A 21315-nucleotide genomic window follows, 5' to 3' on the forward strand; every position below is an offset into this window, starting at 1 on the left:
CAAGTATATCAGAATCAATTTAACTAAAGAGGTGAAGAATACCCATGATGTTGTTCAAATAAACAGATCTCCTGAAATTTATATGAAACAATAATCCCCCATCTCCTGAATAGCTAAAGCAATACTTGGGGAAAGATGATGGGAGGCATCACTTTTCCAAACTTCAAAATGTACTACAAAGTAGTAATAAATAAAATAGTTTGGTATTGGGATAAAGACATATCCTCAGATAAATGGAATAGATTGAAATATTTTGAAATAGACTCAGGATTTGATCAGTCAATCAACAACTAGTTGGGAACTAGTCAGCTACAAACAAAAATAAATAAACTCAGCCCTCTTTCTAAGGTCAGGAACAAAAGTCAAATCAAAATGAATTAAAGACCTAAATATCAGACCTGAAACCATAATGTATATAAAAAATAACATAGGCAGAACTTTCTATATATTGAAGCTAAATACATCTTCAAGGATGAAACACCACAGACAAAGCAAATGAAGATAAATAAATGTGATTACATTAAAATAAGAAGTTTGTTGGACTTCAAATAAAATGATGACCAAAAAACAAAAATAGCCCATGGAGGATTAGGAGAAATAATTTACCCACCAATCATCTGAGAAGGGGTTAATCAAATATATAAGGCACGGTAGAATTTAATAAGATAAAGTCCAACTCCATCAAAAAATGGGAAGAAAATAAACAGAAACTTCCTCAAAGAAGAAATACCAATTGCCACAAGGTACTTGGAAAAATGCTCTGCATCCCCAATCATCAGGGATATGCAAATCAAAGCAATAATGAGATAGCCTTTCACACTACAGAGACAAACACACATCTAAAAGAACCAGAACGGGCCCAGAGAGATAGCACAGCGGTGTTTGCCTTGCAAGCAGCCGATCCAGGACCAAAGGTGGTTGGTTCGAATCCCGGTGTCCCATATGGTTCCCCGTGCCTGCCAGGGGCTATTTCTGAGCAGACGGCCAGGAGTAACCCCTGAGCACCGCTGGGTGTGGCCCAAAAACCAAAAATAAATAAATAAATAAATAAATAAATAAATAAATAAATAAATAAATAAATAAATAAATAAATAAATAAATAAATAAAAGAACCAGAACAACCAGTATTGGTGCAAATGTGGAGAGAAAGGTACTCTCACTCACTGTTAGGAGAATATCGACTAGTTCAGCTTTTCTAGAAAACAATAAGGCATTATTAAAAAAACAGACCTAACACTTGAGCTTCTCTTTGATACAGCAACTCCAATATACCCAAGGTATATGAAGAAAAAAAATGAAAAGATATTTGAACCTTTATGTTCCTTGCAGCATTATCCCAAAAGCCAAAATCTAGAAACTGCATAAAGAAACAATGAAATATTACTCTACCATAAGAAAAGATAAAGTTGGGCATGGAAAGATAGCACAGCGGCGTTTGCGTTGCAAGCATGAACCAAAGGTGGTTGGTTCGAATCCCGGTATCCCATATGGTCCCCCGTGCCTGCCAGGAGCTATTTCTGAGCAGACAGCCAGGAGTAACCCCTGAGCACCGCCGGGTGTGACCCAAAAAAAAAAAAAGAAAAGAAAAGAAAAGATAAAGTCATGCAATTTGTTGCTACATGAATGGACCTAGAGAGTACCACACTGAATGAAGTTAGTCACAGGTAAAGAGAACAGCACAGAAAGATCTCTCTCATATGGGAGAATCTAAAGAAATATAATGGTAGAATAAGGAAGACCCAAAGGCTCTGGAAACAAAGAACATGAGAACTGGTATTCAGTAGGAAACGCCCCTTGAGAGCTGAAGAACAGGATGCAGGTGTGTATCAAAAGTAGAAAATACCTATGGTGGAAGAAAACACTCAATCAGGAGGAGAAAATGGTGCTGAAAGGTGGTAAGGAGTAATATATATAAAGTCCTACCAGCAACAGTACCGTAAGCCCAGTGAAAAAATTATATTAAAAAATAACTCTTGTAGAAGTAGGCTGGTAGGTGGCAAGTAGGGGTGAGGGAAAGGAGATACTGGTGAAGGGATGAACACTAGTTGAAACACTGAATGCCTGAAACCCAGACATGAATAACTGTAATTTGAAGGTGACTACATTAAAAAATGTAATAAGTTTAAATTGAAGAATAAAAATAAATTAAGAATTGGTCAAAGGACCGTAGCCAAACTTTAGACAAAAATCACGAACAAACAACAATCTCAAACGTGTATTACAAATGACCTCTCCAATAAGGTTGCTCTACAGCTTACTGAAGAAAGAATCCTACTGAAAAAGAAAGGCATTGGAAAATCACTGGATCCAAACCAGCCAGGGGCTGTGAACAGAACATTCAGAAGAGGGATGAACTTGAAATGGAAATAAATGTACTCAAAGGACACTGAGGTAAGGTATATGGGGGAAGCCAACATGGCTGGCTATCAGAACACTAATTTCAGACCTAAGCCTCAATTTCTTGGTTTGGAAAGCATCAACTATAGTGGCCAAACTACAGAACAGCTCCAAAGGAGGTTCAAGGACTCTGTCCTTTTGCTGGTGCTTTATTTTGTCCCGAGTCATTCCCAGAGGCACTCAGGGATCACTACTACCTCCGTCCTCAGGGGTGGTCACTCCTGGCAGTGATCAGAAGACATGAGGTGCTGCAAACAAAGCACACTGAGCCATTTCTCTTTTTTTATTTTTTGGTTCTTGGGTCACACGCAGCGGCTCTCAGGCGTTACTCCTGGCTCTTTGCTCAGAAATCACTCCTGGCTAGCACAGGGAACCATATGGGATACCAGAATTCTAACCACCATCCATCTGAATCGGCTGCCTGCGAGGCAAACGCCCTACTACTGTGCTATCTCTCTGACCCCAGCCTCTGTACTTTTAAAAGAAGTAAAACACAATATAAATAAATGTTTACAGATGTAAAGTGCATAGTCATCAAACCAAGAAGTCATTAAACACAAGAAATAAAATTGACGTAATGAGGAAACCTTAAGGGGGGGAAGGATAGAAAACTATTTTTAGGGAAAAAAAATCTAATAATCAAGTCTAGATCACCAGTGTTCACTATATGATGGTTGAAAAATATCAAATCACATAAAGATATGCCATAGCACTGAAGAGAAAACATTTCTTTTATTTACTTTTCCTCTTTGTTTTTGTGCAAAATTAAATTTATTAGTTGCCTTTATTTATATCATGAGAATAGCTCTACTTCTTACATTATTTTCTATCTTGTCAAAATCCAGAAACTATATAAAATATGCTGATGAAAGAATTGAGACTCTCAGAAATCACGCTTTCTATATATTCTATGCACAAGCAATAAAAGACTGCAGAAGTGAATGAAAATGAGGAACACACATATTCGCATGACAACACACAAACTACATCTAGTGTATCTCTGAAAAGCAACTTCAAGAATTTCAGTCAAAGTTCACAGTTTTTTAAGCTGATGAGAAAGCCAATGGCACAACTACTTTATAAAGAAGTTTGAATGAGAGCCAGAAAGATAGTACAGCGAACAGGGCATCTGCCTTGTACGTGGCCTACCCGGCTCAAACCCATAGGGTCCCCAACCCTCTAGGAGTAACAGAGAGCACAAAGCCAAGAGTAAATAACCCTTGAACCTTGCCAGGTGTTGACCGCAAACAAAACAAAACGAAAACAATAGGGGCCTGACGGATAGCACAGGGTGCAGGGTGTTTGCCTTGTAAGCGGCAGTTGAATCTCCGGCATACTGAAAAAATTAAAAAAAAAAAAAAACTGAAAAAACTTTAATGGCATTTTTCTTCAAATCTGTTTTGCTCTTTTTTTTTTATTATTCTCCTTGGAATTATCTTCCTTCCATTTTCTTGACAACCATATTTCACTGGATTCTTTCCAGTTACACACAAATATTGGTTTTTCTCCCATGTTAGTACAAACATAGATCCCATGAACCATTCTAACTATTTCTCATTTCTCTGCCTCTCTTTTCATTTTTCAAGAAAAAATCATCTCTCTGTGGCTCTGCTCCCATTTACTCCTCCAACTGCTCCAATAATCATTTATCCTCACCAAGCCACTAAAATCTCTAATGATATCGCGGTGGACTTACCTCTCCAAAGCCCAGATTCAATCTTGAAATTCATTTTCCTTGATATTTGACGTAGTTACCTTCTCCTCTCTTCTTTAAACATTTTCTTCCAAGAAAACAGTCCTCTCTGTTTTTATCAATGTGATGGGATCTTTCCTCTTCTCTAAACTACTGTTGATTTCCCAAGTCCAATTCTTGTTCTCTTTTTCTCTCCTCTATGTTTAAGTGTTCATAATTCTTTTTCTCTTAACTAAATTCCTGACTTTAGTTAAAATACAAAGTACTCCCACAATAGCAATTCTGATCTGCCTAAATTATAGACACTGGCATAACCCAATATTTTCACTGAATGCCAAAACGTGAGCCTTTACCAAAAAGAGCATGTAAGCTGACTGGTCCTCTCTTCTTCACTCAACTATCCACATGTTAGTGAAGGAGGTTTCCCTTTCGAAGTCACCCATTGACTGGGCAAATGTACAGACCTCAGACCTTAATGTCATACTTGAGCTTTCTGTGCCCTCTTGAGACTTATGTACCCTAAGGTCCTCATGTCCTAACATGTACTATGTTCTCTAGATCCAGCCCTTATTCTAAGGGCCACTTCTCACATCCTTTCATCACTTACCGCCACTTTGATTCAAAATAAAATATAATCCCAAAGTCCATTATTCAGCATTAAAAAAAAACAGGCAAAATTAATTCATGGGGTTGTTCCATGAAGGGAGGAACTGGGAAAGAAACTGGGGGCATGAGAGATGCTTCTGGGAGGGAATAGAACAGGAAATACACTACTTCCTAAAATTTATGATAATACAGATGTGTTCATATAGTGAAAATCGTTTGAGGTATGCACTTATAATTTAAATTTTTCGCAGTTGTGTTAATCACAGAATGACTGTTATTTTTGTTCAAAGACAGTTTGGCATATGGTTTATCCTTTGACCTAATGAATACGTTTAGAACACAGCCTATTCATTTACCTGACTTACTACTATAGGCTAAACTGAGATGGTTATTTAGACTAACTAGAAGTAAATGCAGCATTTTAGGATTCAGAAAAAGAGTAAAATAAAGTTGCTTTAAAGTACATCACCATATCTTGGTGAATATGAAAAAAACAATGTTTCTCAGTTTTAGATACTTCTTGCTACTATCTGGATAATAATTATTTTGTAATAATCATTTGGGCAATTTTATTGGTGATCACTTCGCATCATGTTACTACTTTCTTCCAAGACAGGAACTTGCTTAGGATACTATTTTACTATGTGTTATTACTCTTTTTAACTTATGTTGGACATCCCACACACCTAGGAATGGCTTACAAGTTAGCAAGAAACGGGTGTGCAATTGCATGTGCACAAGTTAGCAACCTAGCCCATCTATTTGCTTCTTCTTTTTTCTTCTGTACAGAAAAAAAATAAACCTTTGATGAATCCCCTATGCAAACAAACCAATTGTGTAATAGCCAATGTGGAGATTCTCTAATTTAACAATATGCATTTTAAAAAGTAGCAGAGTAATATTACCATATTTTGCTCGGCCTAAAAATCATGTATATGTTTAGTTAAATACCTTTACTTTTTATTATAATTTACTTTTTAGTTTGGGGACCACACTGGTAATACTCAGGGCTACCACTGGCCCAGTTATCAGGGATAACTCTCGGTAGTGCTAGAACCTGAGAATCCTGCGTGCACAGCAAATTCTCTGGCTCCTTAAATCATCTCCCAGTCCCTAAATGAATACCTTTATAGTTTCAGGGATCGTGGATAAACTGAAAGGGCGTGTGAGGCAATTAAATTCAGTTAACGAGCATAAATAATGATATCTCAAACATCATTTGAGCAAAACAAACAGGCATAAACACGGCATGGTATATGAGTCCGTTTGCACACATAGTTAAAAATCAGGCAACAAGGCCGGGCCGATAGCCCAGCTGTGGGGCGTTTGGCTTGAAGGCGGCTGACCCAGGACAGGCCGACCCCCAGGGTCAGGAGTCACCCCTGCGCGTCAACGGGTGTGGCCCCAAAACCAAAAATAAAAATAGAGACAATGTTTGTAAATAGTTTGGGGGGTCGAAGAGGGAGTGGAAAACGATAGTTACTCTATCAGAGCAACTAACCCTGCTGATAGTTTTCCTTCAGCCCACTTCTCTTCTCCAAATTCTGAGTCTCCAAGGCAACGAAAGGGAAACAAAAGGGTGTGAAGCCTGAACTTTGGCCCAGAGGAAAAAGGCCCCCCGGCCTCCTCCCAAGAGGATTTGTTTGCATTCAGCCTGGAGGCCTGGTGGCAGAAAGCAGCTCCCAGGCCCTTCCTCCCTTTCCGGGCCCGCGGCTGCAGGCAGTGAAACCCAGCAGTGTCCCTGCCTCCTGGAGTCCTGGAGTCCTTGGCAGTTTGTTTGCACCTGTTTGTGGCATAATAGAAGGAGCTTGGCACGACCTGATGATTGTGGCATTAAAGTAAATGGAGAAGGAAAAAATCCATTAGCGAGTGTTTCAGCCCATTGCTGCCTTGGGTGGCCTTTAGTGATACATTTGAAGACTCAAAATGTAGGAGATCTAATTGTGTCTTCCCTGATAAGAATTCTTTGTGCGCAACCAGCTCTAATCACTGTGAGCCATCAGAGAACTACAATTTCTAATATGCACAGAAAGCAAATTCTTCCCCTGAGGGAAGAAACAGCCTCAAGATTTGCTTAAATCATTCCAGCATAGTGACTTTTGAAAAATTTACCCAAGCAAAGGTCATAATAACAACTTGATGTTGGTTTGTCAACAGCCAAGAAAGCTGATGGGAAAAATGGCATTTGTGCAGCTTTCAAATCTACAACATTAAGTCAGAGCCTATTATTTCAAACTAGGCATGAAGTGAGAGCAGAAAATGATGTTGACATTGTACATTAATGAGACATCTTGTTTTGTTAAACATTCTTTAGGTTTTATAAGTATTATGTAGGCTCAGGCTTCACACGGGATAAATATGAATTTTCGGCCAAAAAGTAACTGATATATGTAAACTACTTAAACCACTGATCACAGAAGAGGCATCTCACGAATTACTATCTTGTGACTTATCTTCTCTTTCTCCTTTTCCTTGGGGAGTTACTTTGTTCTTCCAGATGAATTCATCTGATTTGAAACAAGGATCATAGTGAGGAGAGATCTTACAGGGATTGTTTATTACATATTTGTGTTGTCATTAAATTCAACAATACTCAATTTATAATTTAGTTTAGTAAATTGCATTATTATTCTCATTTTACATATGACTTAAGAAAATTGCCCACAGCTTAAAAGTAAGGGACAATCATCTCTCCTAACCTGGTCAAAGTGACTCACCAAAGATTTCTTTGGATGCATGTGACTAACTTGTGAGGCCAAAAGTGGCAGATGCTAAACTGTAAGCACTTTTGTGTTTTTTCAAGTCCTCGGAAAGTCAACTGATTAATGGATAGTTTGCTGTTTTTTTTTGGTTTGTTCACTTGTTTTTACAACCAATGTACAACAAAATTCATCTGTCAGAATTAGTGTTTTTGGAAGGCACACAGAGGTAGGGTCTGGTAACCTTTTGGTTTTCTGAGGAAATAGATTATCTTACTCTCTTAAGGGCAGATGTCTAGTTATCAATATGCCAGCCCTTCTGGCATAATAGGGGCCCCATCTAAATGCGCCATATGCAGGGTAAAGGGCAAAGAACACTCAGGATGTTATCAGGACCACTAGGAAAATCATCTGAAAAGAGTTCATGCCTTCTCATCCTTGAAAATGAGTTTAAATTCCCTTATTAGTGAATCCTGCTCTATGGCTCCTGATTGCTCTACCACATCACAATTACATGGTGCTTCATTAATTATTTCCAGCTATCTATTAAGTTTCCTGATAGAGCAAGGTGATTTTTTGGGGTGGGATCATTTTTCATAAAGAAAGAAACTGTCAGCTTCCAAATGGGTTGCCTCTCTTTTTTAACCTCACACGTCTTCTTACATTTCAGCCCATATTGAAATAGCCATCCCCCCAGTCTTTCTGTCCCCTAACCCTTCTTCCAGGTTCTCATCAGATTTAGCACTAACTTCATCAAATCTTGATCCCGCCCACCATGTTTCTTCCTGGGGTCCTGCATATTGTGGCACATAAAACACAGCTGATGGCGTGAAACACTAACATCCTTTGTGATCCTTAGTTATCTATCATACAGTTGAGTTCAGAATCATTTGATGTCTTAAGTTATTCATGTCTACTTATCAGTGTTAGTCTAGCAAATCTAACAGAACTGCATGTTCCTAAAGGCTGAAGTTTCAAATACTGCAACTAACATAAAAACAAGAAAAGGGCAAGTGCTTGGTGAATAGAATCCTAGAGTTCAAGTAATAGTACAATGAGTACTATTATTCCACCCAATAGTACAAAGGGAGATTGCCTTGCATGTGTTCAACCCTGGTTTGATTCCATCACCCACCCCTTCCAGCACCCAATATGGTCTCTCAAGCCCATCCCTGAACACAGGAGTGAGCCCTGAGCACCACTGGTATGGCCCCAAATCAAACAAACAAAAAATTATTCTGTACTCTATCCTCAGTCTGTCTGCCTGTCTATCTATTTGTCTTTGTCTCTGTCTCTCTCTCTCTCTTTCTTTCTTTCTCACACACACCCTTAAATGAAGTTATTGTTTTCTTTGTTAAACACTAAGTTCTCTACACACAAAAAGCACTTAACAAATGCAGTATCACATGTTTCACATTAATTAAACTGGACTGTTCCTCTTCACATGAAGTACCTAGCAAAGCAAGAAACACATGAGAAAAGGACAAATTACATTCCACGTTTGGAGAGGAGAGTTCCAGATAGAGCACTCCAAAGACAACCCAAAAACAAAGTCAACGAAAGCTTTTTAGAAATTTGGTAGTTAACAAACTCATCATTCAAAGTGATAAGACAAATGATAATCCTTTTTATAGCTCTCCCAATTTCTTTAAACACAATTTTCCCATAACAGTTTCATATTACTTTTTTACATATATAGTTTTCACATTTATAGGACACAAAGAATTTAATGATCAGTGAGAAAAGGATGCATCTCAAAAAAACAAGCCAAATTAGACCAAACATGTTGTACAGTCATTAGGGATCCTTTGGACCAAATGAAAATAATGGACAGTTGCTGCCCTTTTGTCCTGGAGTGGAGTTTGTTTGGTTTGGCTGAAACTGTAAATTAAAGCTCTCATATTGAACACACTGGGGCACTGGTGACATAGACCCAGAGAATTAAAATCCACATCGAAGTTCTGCCACTTACCAGCTGGAAGACTTCCGGTGAGGTAGTTAGAGGCCTCTGTTTTCACTGATCCACTTATCATTCATTAAATAATACTAATTCAGGAACATGAAGTGCGTTCACAGATATAAAATTTAGACCAGTAATGTGAAGTACCTTGGTAAGGGTTTAATCTGCTTTTATGATTACTAATAATTGTGCATTCATTCCGTTCTGGAGTTAAAGATATAGTGAGAAATCTTAGGAAAGCTTTCATTTTGATGGGAGGATAATTACAGGCTGTTGACTAAATTACCAAAATACATAAAGTTATAGAAATATTATAATGAAAAAACTGAGCTTGGTATAAGAAGTACATAAAGACATGTACAAAAAATTCTACACTTGAAGGAATTCAACCATATATCCTTTTGGTATATAATCAAAACACTGTAAATTATGTACTGGATATAAATTCGTACTATAAAGTTTATTGAATATATAATTTATTCCTTGTACTATTTACTTGGCAAAACAGTGCTGTGAATTTATAAGTTATTTCATTTCCAAGGATCATTGACTTGCAAGTAGGTTTTAGAATTGATACAACTGCACTATTAAGCTATGTTCATTGTGCACTTTTTGGTAGGGGAAAGAAAAACAAACATATTAATAATATAATTATGCCTCGGTTGGGAACTGGCAAAATAAATTTTAATATATATAGGAAAACTAAGTAGCTTAAAATAAATTATGTAAATCTATCTAAATTTGAATATCATTTTAAAATATTGTTCAGGAAAATACAATAGATATCAAGATATAAAAACACAAATCCAATTATTAAAATTAATTACTTGTTAAACAGCATGTTTAGGGAAGGAGTGAGCATCTACTTTTTTTCAGATGTTTCCAATTGCAACCAGAATATAACTAGTATTTATAAATTTATGTTGAAACATACTCTATCCAATTTATAATAAGAATAGAGGTCTTTTGTTCATTTTGATGTGAGCAGAGTTATAAAGAGGTCTGCATTCATATGGGGGAGTATGTGACCAACAAGTTATCCCAAAATCATATTTTGAAGAGGATTTTTTTGCTCCTTTATCAAAGCTTGACTATCTTCAGAGAAGACATTTGCACACCAGCACTGTTCACAATAGGCAAAATTTGGAAATAACTCAAGTGTCCCAAGAACAGGTGAATGAATAGGGAAACTATGGTGTAGAATACACAATAGAATACTACTAGTTTTATAAGAAAAGATAAAATCATGCAATGTGCTCATACATGAATGAATCTGGAATGTATCATGTTGAGTGAAGTTAAGTCAGAAGAAAGACAGACACAGATCTCCTTCATATGTAGAATATAAAGAGGTAAAGGTATAACAAATATCCAAAGGCATTAGAAACAGAATTGGTCTTAGGAAGCTACTGCAATGAAATTAAGGTAAGGGGAGACACTGGACAATGGTGGACGGAAGTGGACACTCTGGAGGTATGGTGTGATGAGTAATTGTGTTATGCATGAAACCCTATCAGTAACAATATTGTAAACCACAGTGATTAAAATAAAATTAAAGGGGAAAAATAGAGTATTAGAATTAAGTTTCACTTTAAATCGTTTTAGCAGAAATCACTTAAAACTTGATGGGGGACAGAGCGATGGCGAAAGCGGAAAGGCGTTTGCCTTGCACATGGCTAATCTAGGACGGACCGCAGTTCACTCCCGCAGCGTCCCCTATGGTCCCCCAAGCCAGGAGCGATTTCTGAGCCCATAGCCAGGAGTAACCCCTGAGCATCACTGGGTGTGGCCAAAAAACAAAAAAACAAAACAAACAAAAAATAACTTGATGAAGGATAAGGAACTAAAATAAGACACAAGTAGTAATTGAAGTTAACATAAGATAGATCTATGCCATTTATAACTTCTAAATAGTGACATATAAATTAAGGTATTTCCTGTTAATTAAAGGGGCAGAAGTAAAGAATATCTGTCAACCATTATTGATTAGCTAACGCAGCCTGATGTCAGTCTAATAAATGATCTGCTGGGTGGGATGAGAGGCTCAGCCACAACTGAGCAGAAAGTTTCCTGGCACCATAAAAATTCCTTGGGGTGTGGAAAGGAGCGTGTATGGAGCCTGTAGTTATTCTCAGTATAGTATGCTTCAAGGGTGGAGAAACCCAGTATCTTTTAGGTCAAGGGTCTTCCCTTTCTAATTTCCCCAATATTGTGCCTGTGCAAAAATAAACCAAAAGCAAACAAAAACCTTGCCACATCAGCCCTCCTTCCTTTTTTCTGTTCTTTCTTTTTTCTTTCTTTTAATTGCTTGCTTGTTGTATTTGTTGCGTGGTGCTTTTTTGTAGCTGCTGGTTTTGGTCTTTTGTTTGATATTTGTTTCTTTTTTTGTTTTTTTTTGTCTACTTGGTTGTTGTTGTTAGTTTTTGGTTTTGGGGGAGTTTTTTTGTAGGTTTTCTGTTTTTGCCTTTTTTTGTTATGATTTTCTTCTTTTTTTTTTTCCCCTTTTCTTCTTTTTAAATTGATATTTATAACCTCTAGATGGACTGCTTCCAGTTTTTTGTTTGTTGGTTTTGTTTTTTTATATTTTGGTTTTTGGTTTTTTTCTTTTTTCATTTTCTTCTTTTCTTTTCATTTTTTTTTGTTTTGTTTTTGGGCCACACCCAGCGGTGCTCAGGGGTTACTCCTGGCTGTCTGCTCAGAAATAGCTCCTGGCAGGCACGGGGGACCATATGGGACACCGGGATTCGAACCAACCACCTTTGGTCCTGGATCAGCTCCTTGCAAGGCAAAGGCCGCTGTGCTATCTCTCCGGGCCCTCTTTTTTTTTTTTTTTCAAACAGAACCACATAAATTGATTCATCTTGTTCTACCTCATAAATTGAGGGGGGAAAACGGATGGTACCAGAATCAAACAGTAGTATGAACATTGAGTAGAAATAAAAAATGATCAGACTTAAACACCAAACCCAAAGTCAATGACAACAGAATCAATACACAATCTTCAACAAGCTATACTCAGAGGGGACCAGTGATATTAGCAGTATGGGGTGCAAAGGAGGGGCTTGCTGGGAACAGGAATAGAGAAAAGACAACGCTGGTGGTGGAAATACCCCTGAATTAATGTCACGATGTACTTTAAATATTACTGTGAAGGACTTGTAATTCACATTGATCACAATAAAAATTATTTAAAAAATTAATGTATCTTCAATGAGATCACTAAGACATTGACAGAAGGTTTAATAATCTCTTTTAATTTTATTTTTTTATTTTGGAGCCACACCCAGTGACGCTCAGGGGATATCCCTGGCTATGCACTCAGAAATTGCTCCTGGCTTGGGGACCATATGGAACGCCCGGAGATCAAACAGCAGTCTGTCCTAGGTTAGCACGGACAAGGCAGACGCCTACAGCTTGTGCCACTGCTCTGAGCCCTAGTTTAGTACTCTCTTATTGCTAGCTGACCATTCTGTTATTTCATTTGTTTCTGAATATTAAGTAACCTCAGCTCCATATTAGCATCTAAATTGGTGTATTCCTTTGGGATAATAGCATCAAAAAATGAAGTTGTTCAGGAATATAAAGCACTATTACTGATACCGCAGCTTTTGTGAGACATATTCTTTTTTTTTTGGGGGGGGGGGAGGTTGGGACACACCCGGCAGTGCTCAGGGGCTACTCCTGGCTATCTGCTCAGAAATAGCTCCTGGCAGGCATGGGGGACCATACGGGATGCCGGGATTCGAACCAACCACCTTGGGTCCTGGGTCGGCTGCTTGCAGGGCAAACGCGCTGTGCTATCTCTCCTGCCCCGTGAGACATATTCTTAACTGCCAGGCCTCCCAGCAGGAAGTGGGGGTGGGGGTTGCCTGTATTCACTCTAAAAAAGCACTGGTGATATCAGCCCAAACACTGGCATTCCCGGAGTTTGGTCAGATTGGTGTTTCAGCAGAGAATCATAGAGAAGTGGTGAGGTAGGTGCATAGGCAAAGCAGAGATGACGGGTACTGGATGCAGCAGAGCAGGGGTTCAGCTCGCCCTCCTTCTTCTCCCAAGCTTGCCAGCTTTCAGCTATGTGGCAGATGTACCCAGGATTTTTCTTGGCTTCGAATACATCTGTTTTTAGAAGAGTGAGTCTATGGAGCTGGCCTTGTACAAACATGGTAACGGGATTTGTAGGCCCGGTTACAGCTGCCAGGCTTTTGGAAGAAAGAGGATGCAGGGGAGGGTGTCCACATTCACTGCAAAAAATTCCTGGTGATATTAGCCCAAATACCAGCATACATGCAGTTTGGCATGACCAAACTCTAAATTTAAACGCTACGCCCAAAGAAGTCATCAGTGCTGCTTTGCTCACTCTCACAAGAGCAAGCTGCACTCGTTCCATGGTCTACTCAGGCCAAGAACTGCTAGACTGAGCAGTTCTTAATATTTGTACCAAGAAACAGCCTCTCTATTTATTTGTACTTTTAGGAAAGGAGGATTAGACCTAACAATAAATTACTGCTTTTAGCAAACCCTTTGCTACTACTGCAGCTTTTCAGCTAGTGCTCTCCCACCCCTACCAGGAAGCCCAACTGTGAAGCCTGTTCCTTGTTAATGTGAAGCCCAAGATGCTATGATTTTGCAATACAGTATGCTCTTAAGCTCCAATGCTCCTTTCTTTTTCCCAAATTCCAATTTGGGTTTTTGCATCCAGATGAACATACTGATCATGCGTATCTGACACAACTCTATATCTGTGCCACATAGATTCCTACCATGTGCTGCTTGCCCACCAGCCTTTCTGAGAAAAGACTTAAAGAAGATTAATAACTTCTGCACAGAGATGGAAAAGCCTAGGAAATGCAGCAGAACCCTGTTTTTTAAATCACAAGACAGTAATTAGGGACTGTTCCCAGTTCTGAATCAAGTGATCCCTAGCAGTGCTCAAAGTACCATCTCTGGCGGTGGGAATTCAAACCAGAGTTAGTCACATGCAAGGCAAGTGCCTGTACTATTTCTCTGGCCCCTGTTTGTTCCAGACTAGGCCATATATTTCTCGTTCTAACATGAGCAGAGACACCCAAAGAGTGTTTATGAGACACATAGTGAAAGCAAACAAGCACTGGAACTCTGGCTGAATTCACTATTTTCCAAATACGTGCCCTTGGCCAATAGTCCACCTTTCGTGCCTCAGTTTCCACATCTGTACAATTAGGACATTATGCTTTATTCTTAGAACTTTTCTCAAGATAAAGTGACTCAGCAACTGTAAAGTGCCACTCACAGTTTGTGACACTCAAGAAAAAGTCTCAAATACTTGCTGACATCACAAGAGTACCCAGGAGAGTTGTCACTCACTGTGGCCAGAATTTGTACAGGCCTCCTCTGCACTTAGGGTTGTGGAAGGACGCCCTGTCTCAGGACATCTTCCTGACTTCTCTCATGGAGATGATGAAATGGGCATCTTTACAGGGCAGACATCATAGTTACCTGGGGAAAACTTGTGGGGCTGAATGCAAGCTTTACATGCAGGGAACCTATTTAATCTGCTACATTATATGGTCCCCTGAGCACCACAGGGACCTAAGCATTACAGAGTTTATCTATCAAGCAAAAATATAAAAGTTGCCATCAGACTCACACTGGGGCCTGGACCCCAGAGAGGCCACTCCAAGGATGCAGCAGCAGCTCCCTGCAGCCTATGAATCCACACTTACCAGGGCAGTAAGGGGCAACAAGCTCATACCACATACTCTACACAAGTCTCTAAAATCTAGCCCTGTCCCTGGACTCCTGTACTGCTGGAAACATCTCTAAGGGACAGGGATGAGACCTGGGGGCTCTGCGAGAGGCCAGGGCAGGACTGGTTCATAGCCTAGTTGCTTCTATATGTCATTCAAGCTGAGCAGGATGGATGGAGATGGCATCATCTTCCGTTTCTTCTCATTGTCTCTACCAGATCAGGAATACCAGTGAAGTGCTTAGGTTCATTATGCAAGGGCCACTAGGAAAAGTTGAAAGGTGACAGGGGCTGTGGACACACAGTGGGTAAGAAACTTGCCTTGCACGTGGCCAGCCCAGATCATTCCCCAGAAATTTCTGTAATTCCTCAACACCACCTACAGTGATTCCTGGGCATACAAACCGGCATAAGCCCTGACCTCTTCCAGGCAAGGTACAAAAAGTAAAAGAAATTAAATAATTATATTGTTTTTGGATTATAAAACAAAGAATATCTGCTTGTTGGTTGTTGGGAAGAAAGTACAGAGAAGGCACAGGCTTTCTGTCTTTTCAAATCTGGATCATATTTTGAGTAAATATTTGCTGGGCTTTCTTCCACCTCCTCTCCATTGTTCTCATGGCCTCACAATCTCCTTTGAGGAAACATTTGTTTGCATTTCTTGTTAGTGCTAGGGGTCTATTTACCAAATCCTAGAGCTCAATGACCGAGGCGAGGAGCATCTCAAAGAGGTCTCCTGCCCTGCTTCTCTGGAGATAGTCCTGTGAAGCTCTAAAGCTCAGTGGGACACATTACAAACTCTGGGCAGTTCTGTCCTTTCTCAGACCCACGTAATTCTAACAGTACTGGAACCAAGGGACAAAGGCACAGAAAAGAGTCTTCATCCATCTTGCCCATGCCCAGCTAAAAGCATGTTGGCACCCCAGTGATGGAGATTTGTTGGCTTAATCAGGGCAGTGTTACTCCACATTGACAGAAGAACATGAATGGATGAGTTAGGAGAGGGGGAGTTTCCAGGACACAACAAACACACTTCAAAAACAAACTCCATGGAATGATTAACCTACAATTAACCGACACCCTCCCCTCCTTTAAAGAAAGCATCTCAGGGATCACAAGAGAGCAAGCCAGTGGTCTTGCCTTGCACAGAGTCAACTCCAGTACCACCTAACTCCTGAGCACTGTTAGAAGAAAGCCAAAGCACTACAGGTCTGGCTCCAAACCAACCCCACCCAGCACACCAGAAAACCCAGAAAAAATAAAATAAAGAAGGCACGTCATTAACTTCAGAACCTCTAAGTTATGCTCTAAGTCCTTAGCTTACATCTTGCACTATACCATTTTATTGCAATGATTCAACATGAATTATTTTACCCACAAACAATTCTGCTTAGTTCCACAAATGCCTTTGTACCTTTTACACCTCAGGGGCCCAGAAAGCTCCTGCAGCCTGGGCAGTGACCGATCCTGTGGGTCTGGGCAATTTTCTGAAAAGGCAAGAAATTCCAGAATCTGAGTGATTCAAGGAAGCTGACTGTGCAGCCACACCAAGACACCAGCAGGGCTCCCTGAAAGCACATGAACAGAAGCGGCAGTGTTTGGTTTCTTGATTTATACATACCATCGGTTCATTTCTGCGTTTGCAGCTCCTGGTCAGACTGGGGTCTAGCTGAAACTATACTATCCACTAAGAGAGATACAAAACCTAGGATTTCTACTAACTAGGTGGCATAAAAGGGGAGCCTTCTATACCCCAAACAGCAGCATTTCACTGTTTATAGATTTCAGTGTATTACTTTTAATGTAAGGTGTCAGGTAATTAGTTGTTGAGACTATTGGCCCCAAGATGAGATCAGACCTGTTCCCAGAGATTTCAGTTTGAAAAGACAGAAATCTGTCTAGAAGTGTGGAGATCATCTGTATGGGAATTGAGAGTTGTCTAAAGGTTGTTTCATGGACTGTGCATAAAAAGCAATAGAAGAATACTAGCTCTTATTTCATCCATTACAAAGCTTTGAGATTATCATTGAAATTAAGACTGATACATATTCTTTTATCTCCCATCCCTTGAACATGCAGATATGTTTATCAGTGGGTGTCTATAGCCATACCATCCGCAATGTGCCCAATCTCACCTAATTTATCAGTGGTTTTCTGTGTATGTGCAAGCGTATGTGTGTGTCTATTTAATTGTGTATGGGGGAGAAAAAGAGAAAGAAGGGGAGAGAGGGAGAGGGAAAAAGAAGAGAAGGGGAAGGAGAGGAGAAGACAGGAGACTGGAGGAGCAAGGAGGGGAGCAAGGAAGAGGAAGAGAGAAAGGGGGACCTGAGAGGGCAAGAGGTCAAGGGAAATGGAAGACAGGCTGTAACTCAAGCTCACTGGCAGCCTGTACTATCTCCTCTCCAGCCCCTCTTTCCCTCTTTACCCCTCCCTGGGTGCCCCACCCACATACACTCACTTTTCAGCCTCTCCCCTCTGTTGTCACCCTCTGCCCAAGGAAAATCTCTTGCCCCAATTTCTTCCACAGAAATAATCAAAATTCCATGACCATCAGAATTAGATCCAGCCCTCTGCACCCCTTAGCTACTAGCCAGTCTCCTTAAGCCGCAACAGTCTCTACCTGCCTCATTGGGGGCAGCTTCTGGCCATCCTTCCCAGAGAAGATTACCTTTTTTTTCCTTGCTGTAGATTGGTTATCTTTGTGTGTATTTGTGTGTGTGTGTGTGTGTGTGGTTTTTGGGTCACACCCAGCAGTGCTCAGGGGTTATTCCTGGCTCCAGGCTCAGAATTGCTCCTGGCAGGAACGGGGGACCATATGGGACAACGGGATTCGAACCGATGACCTCCTGCATGAAAGGCAAACGCCTTACCTCCATGCTATCTCTCCAGCCCCATCTTTTTATTTCTTAATAATATCTTTATTTAACACCATGATTACAAGCATGATTGTAGTTGGATTTCAGTCATAAAAGGAACACCCCCCCCCCTTCAACAGTGCAATATTCCCATTACCAATGCCCTCCATCTTCCTCTTCCCCCACTCCACCCCCGCCTATATTTCAGACAGGCATTAAATACCTTTTCTGCGTGGATGATCTTTTTGGAAATTCCAGCCAACTCATGTATTATCCATAACAAGTATAACTTACATTTCCTTATTAGAGCATTGCTTTTGCGTTTTTTTCTTCAGTGGGACATACTCCCTATGTTCACTGAGGCTTTAATAATTTTGTGTGTGCTAGTGGTGGCCAGAACTTAACCTAGGAACTCACACACACAAAGAAGTATTCTGTCCCTGCTGCAAAGTGGCTTGTCCCCTAATGAGGGAGGCAGGGAAGAAGATCAAGCGTAAGGAGCAGGCATCTAACTGCAGAGATTTGAAGTGAGGGTGTAATTAAAGAACAGGCATTGTCTGACTTGCATGAGGGTTCTGGCCAAGGCCTTAAGTAAGACCAGTGAGAGACACAAGGATGTGAGTCAATGAGTGATGGTTACTGGGGCCTTGAACACTGAACAGCTGAGCTTCCTCACCTTTCCCACTCTGTGCCCAGAACTGTGGCCCAGACAAATGAACTCTGTGAAAAACACCTCAGATTCCAGAAATGCTTGAGTTAGAATTCATTTTGTGTTCCATTCATTCATGCCAAAGTTTTCTACACCCCTCCCCCCGCCCTGCCACATTCAGTTATGTGACCCTATACAGGGTCTCACCACCCACAGTTTAGCAAGCCAAGCAGTAGAGTCTGGTAGTCATTGAAGCAGGGGTGCAGGGGAGGGACTGTTGAGTTGGCAGCAACAAAGAAAGCTGTTTGAAGTCTGGTGAAAATGGGCTGTGGGCCCAACGATGGGGGAACAAGTTAAAAAAAAATAAAAATAAAAAACACTAGGGCCCGGAGAGATAGCACAGCAGCGTTTGCCTTGCAAGCAGCCGATCCAGGACCAAAGGTGGTTGGTTCGAATCCCAGTGTCCCATGTGGTCTCCCGTGCCTGCCAGGAGCTATTTCTGAGCAGACAGCCAGGAGTAACCCTGAGCACCGCCGGGTGTGGCCCAAAGACAAAAAAAAAAAAAAAAAATACACTAAAAAGGGACTCCTCTAGACCATGAACATGGATTTGAACAGGAGAGACGTACACATGCTACACAAACCTCCATGGATTGTGTATGATTTTGAATAAATGGCCCCAAAAAGGTAGCACTTCCGTCAACCAAGTTCCATGTTCCCAAGAAGAGCCTCCAGACCCACCATATCTCCAGTGCCATTGCAAACCTTTTGCCCAAACCCCTCATGTTTGACTGGGAAGACTTACTTAGGCCAGTGGCAGATGAGGTCCAATTATTTGAAAGCAGTCCTTCTGCAGGAAGATGGCTTTCAGAAAGTCCTTGGGTGATTTATGTTTTGTTCATACACCTGCTTTTCAGGCAGCCCCTCAGCACCTTTCGCATGCTAGGCATGGAGGTTGGAAGCAGAGCAGCAACCAAACCCACAAACTCCACACTTCCATTCAAGATCTGATGTTCCCACAGTGAGTGAAGGCACTAGGAACACAAAAAGCCATGAACATGTGGAATAAAAATAAGAACTCACCACTGTGCACTTACCAGGAAGGATGTGGAGTGAAGAGTCAACATAAACACCCCGGGAGGTAACACTTAAGCTGAACAGGTGGGAGACAAGAAGGTAGCAGAGCCAGGTAAACAGAATGTTGGAGACACAGGCAAAAGCAGTGGGGGAAAATGGGAGAGTTGGTGAGGAGATCCAGAGTATTTCCTGGAAGGAAATACAAGAGTGAGGAGCCCATCAATGGTCTCCAGGGTCCTGAACCACAAAGTGGAGACTGACTGGGCAAGAAATAAGAGGGATGCACACAAAATGATACATTACCCCCCTCAGAAGCCATCTCAGGCCTGTAAACCCCACAGAAAAGCAAAAGCACATTTCTCCAAGGCAGGGACCCTTTACAGGAAGGGCCTTCAAGGACCACCAAATAGACCTATGCTATGAGCAACCATCTTTGGGCAAAGGCATGTGCAAGCCACTGGGCCCAACAGTGGTTCTGAATCCAGCCAGGAACAAAGTGTCTATTGTGCCTGCAGCAGCCTCAGGAGTCTTCACCACTGTTTCCTGACTCTCCTTAAATGGAAGGACCAGGAATATGGTCCTGACTGGGAAAGCCTGATGCCACCCACATTTGCAGACATTTGTAGGAAACAGGGAGGCTGGTACATGGCAGACACCAGGCCGTGGCAAGTGCAAGCAAACCTGAGGTGTAGGTGGAAGGGCTAGATGTTTAAAGCCAGATGCCTCAACATCTGCTTTAAGTCTCTTACAATGAGACAGTGACTTGGGTGCAAAATCACAGTTGGGGCCCAAGAGGAGAGAGATGAAATATTTGTCCCACTGGTTCCCGCCCCCCAAAAAACTCAGGAAGTTGTTTATGAAATTCCAAGAAGGAAAGAGTAAATAATCTGTTTCAGATTTTTAAAATGAAGCATGTTCTACAAACCACATCTCACCAGCACCCGGTCTTCTCTAGTCCTTCGGAGAGCCAAGGAAATGTACCAGCTAAAGAAAGACTCAGAAATGGAACTTAGCATGAGAAAAACAGTCAACGGCAAAGGTCCTTCTTCTTAGAAAGCTGTCTTTTGTTCTTTTCTAAAGTTTGAAATTCCAAGGACCTCTGTCATGTTACTGCCATTCTCCTTCTGTTTGGACCTTCCATTGCAAACAATAAATAACTAATCTTCAATCTTAGAAAAAGGCTGTGGCTAAGAATCTCTAGATTCGGAAAAGACTATTCCCTTTGCTTGTTATAAATGTTGTTGGTGTCAAATCATACACTGGGGTGTTGGGTTCTTTGTGCTCAGTCACCAAAATTTCATCAATGCCCTCACAGTTGAATGGCGCCCATGTGTGAATGATTTCACAGAAACCCCATTGTGATCCTCCATTATGATTTTCCACAGAGGAAAGTCTTGCACTCTTCTAGGGGTGGGAGGTTTTACATAGGTTCCAGCATATCCAAAACATTACAGTCAAGATCTTACCCATAATAGTAGCCTGAGCATGTCATTCTGATCACAAGGGAACTATATTGGCTCCTCCTCAAATGTTGATTTTAAAATTACTTTGATAGCATATATGTAGTTCACAGTTTGGGGGGACTCTTGTTTATTTCTTCTGACAAGCCGAGTCACAGCTTGAGAGCATTTGAAGTTTGTTATATTGGCCATTTA

The sequence above is a fragment of the Suncus etruscus genome, chromosome 4 (genome assembly GCF_024139225.1).
Source record: "Suncus etruscus isolate mSunEtr1 chromosome 4, mSunEtr1.pri.cur, whole genome shotgun sequence".
In the NCBI taxonomy this organism is placed as follows: domain Eukaryota; kingdom Metazoa; phylum Chordata; class Mammalia; order Eulipotyphla; family Soricidae; genus Suncus; species Suncus etruscus.